Source organism: Habropoda laboriosa, unplaced genomic scaffold (genome assembly GCF_001263275.1).
Source record: "Habropoda laboriosa isolate 0110345459 unplaced genomic scaffold, ASM126327v1 scaffold41, whole genome shotgun sequence".
Taxonomy (NCBI): Eukaryota; Metazoa; Arthropoda; class Insecta; order Hymenoptera; family Apidae; genus Habropoda; species Habropoda laboriosa.
In genome coordinates, this window is record NW_017100164.1 from 290,676 (window position 1) to 293,676 (window position 3,001).

Sequence of the window (3,001 nt, forward strand, 5' to 3'; positions counted from 1 at the left end):
GTTACTCTTGCGATTTACAGTAGTTTCACGTTGATGCTGTAGTTTAAGTCTGTTTCGAAATTTGTCTGTGTTAATCGGGGATATCAGCGGGACAATCGTCTCGACGATAATTAGAAATTAAAGTGTTTACTCGTAACTTTACTTTTCATTAGAATAATATTGAATTAATAGAAATTTTTTAAGTACACAGTCAAAAATAAATATTGAAATTCGATTTGCAAAATTTTTTCGAATTGCGAATGATTCTTGTGTAAGCACATTCTACGCGCATAGAAGACACGATTATCGCTCCCACACAGTTCACGAAGTCGATTATTTAGCGAATAAAAATAAAACACATATTCACCGATACAAAATTTATTTGCTATTTGTTTGCAAAATTTATTAAATGACAATTGCAATGTTTAAAGTGCCAGTTATAGTCCTTTCAAAAAATTCTCCTAAAATCTAACCGTCTCGTCCTTACGTAAGTGGTTGTTTGTAGAAAAATTCAGCAACGGGAAAAAGTCTAATCCAGAAAAGTGAAAACATTTCGAGGACGTCTCTTGACAATGTCGTTCACGTCCTTTGAGGTTGGCTGTGCGTCAAGCACAGGTACATATACGTATATATCGGAAGTTCGTGTATTGGTCGAGGGTGATTTGAAGTCCTCCGAGTAAGTCCCGTTCGTCCATTGTTGTTCGCGTATACTCGTTTAGTCTTTGGTCCGAAGAATAAGATTACGATACCTCAATTGCCATCGAGCAGGAAACAATTAAGTTCTCTTCTTTTTTCCTGATTGTAAAGTCAACGTTGGTAAAAATGAATTTGCAGCTGTTGAGTATTTCGTTTCAGGTGTTTTCACAGTTACTGCAAGTCAAACAGCTTAATTGCCAAAATTAGTTTATTACCGGTGCGGGACTGGCGAGCATATAAACGCCCCTATAATACGCCGCAGCCATAAACCACGGCTCACTAACAAATCGTTAGGAATGAAAACAGGGCAAGCTGCGTCACAGACGCGTGGTTCCTGGAAAAACCGACCAATTTCCACTTCCCTACCAGGAAAAACGTTCAGGTGGAGCTTCTGGAATATCCAATGTAAGTTACCTAATGCAAGCTCCACCCTCGACGTCTACTGCAAACGCGTCTCCAAGACGACGAAGATTTTTCATATAACCAGAGATATTTCTAATGACGTCTGTTCACCCCGAGAAACCACGATTATACGAAAGAACAACTTGCGTAATTTGTAACCATTTCGTTACGTGTTAAAAAGTGGAACGATCGAATCGTCAAAAATAGGTAGTTAATGAAAACTTCATACTCGACGTTTCTGTAAACGTGTCTCCAAGACGAAAAAATAAGCGATTCCTCTGACACACGCACAGCATGAAAGATGAACATTTCACTTGCATAATTTGTAACACTTCTGTTATCTATAAATCTATCGTCCTGTCGTAAATCCGGAGAGGTAGAATTTTGGTAATTTGGTAGCTGATTTTATCACGATTTTCGGTGACTTTCCGTTCACGCCGCGTGGGTCGTATGCGCCCCACGTTGTCGAGACTAACAGTTTTGCTTTTCACCCTATGTGCCTTCCAATATTTACAAGATTGCAAAAATCATTGTTATCGAGAAAAAGGTAACGTTTAAGATATGCTATGAACGGAAAGTCCAGAGTGGGGCGTATGCGACCCACGCGGCACGGAAGGTGTTATTATTGTAAGGATACAAGTCGGAGGATCGGAATCAGAGTGTAATTTCTAAACACCAACTTTTTTCTGTCTGAAAATGTTAAAATTTCTATTGGTTGCTTCTGTTGCGAGGGTGTGGGTATCGGAGGTTTGATTGGTTATTGAAAGAGTTCGGATTTTTGGGAAGGGCGCAATTTATGGTGGAGGTCCTCGAGGCCCACGGACTAGCTAATCCTCGTGTTTTTGGATTTTAAAATTAAAAAAAAACACCGTCCTATTTGATAGAACACAGAAAATAAAAGTTGGCACAATGCAGATTATTCGCGTTAAACGAGAAAAATTCTCGTACAACGTATTAACCGCGTTATGCGGGAGTCTACTGTGTATATCAGGATTTGCAAGGGTTTGGTGTACCAAGGGCAGAGTTCGAGGATGAGACGGAGTTAGTCAGGAAAGGACGAGGTCACGAGGTCGAGGTTCGAGGACGAGTAGTAAGGAAAGCACGGAGTGATTTGTTATCGGGTATTTACAAAATCAGCATGGAAGGCTAATACTTAACCGTTTGAGTACCAAGCGACTCGTTCGCGCTTCTTTCATTTGACGTCGAAAAGTTCCCAAAATTTTGTTTCCACATTTTCACCGAATACGACTGTCTGGAAGTAACACGAAACAAAGGCAAAATTCATTATGTGCAGGATATTTGTTCAGATTATAGGAAATAGCGGAAAATTGACACTGAAACGGTTAACCCTTTGCACTCTGAGGTGATTTTGCTATAGAAATTTTTTCAAACTAACACAGAAATAAACTGTGCGATGAAGAAATTCACGGAGGCCCGTAGATCTGCTCTCTGTCTTCATTCATTAGTTACCAAGTGAGACTGCAAAGGGTTAAATCTACAGCGCGATTTCGACTAACAGATAGTTGTCGATACACAAGAAAACTGCAGCGATACACGTCTAAACAACAATTCCAACATGCATCGTGCACTGACCCGCACGCATCGGCTCCCTAAGGACACGAGAGCGCGCGCGGGCCGGGCGGTCTCGAGTGCATCGCGCAAACGTGGCCAGTGGCACGAGAGAGAGTGCGTTTATAGCGCGTCTGCGTAGTCAGCGTTTGGCTGGCCGGTGCCGCACACCGACTCACGCACGCTACACACCGAGGGGAGCAGCGCACGCAGGTCTGTCTGGCCTCTGTGGTGCCGGGTAAAGCGGAATACCACGGCGTGTAGACCCAAGTCGCGTTACTGCTCATGCTCAGTAAGATTCCTAGAGCCCGGAGAGCCGAGGCTCGCCCGTGGAATAATTGATCCAATCGAAACT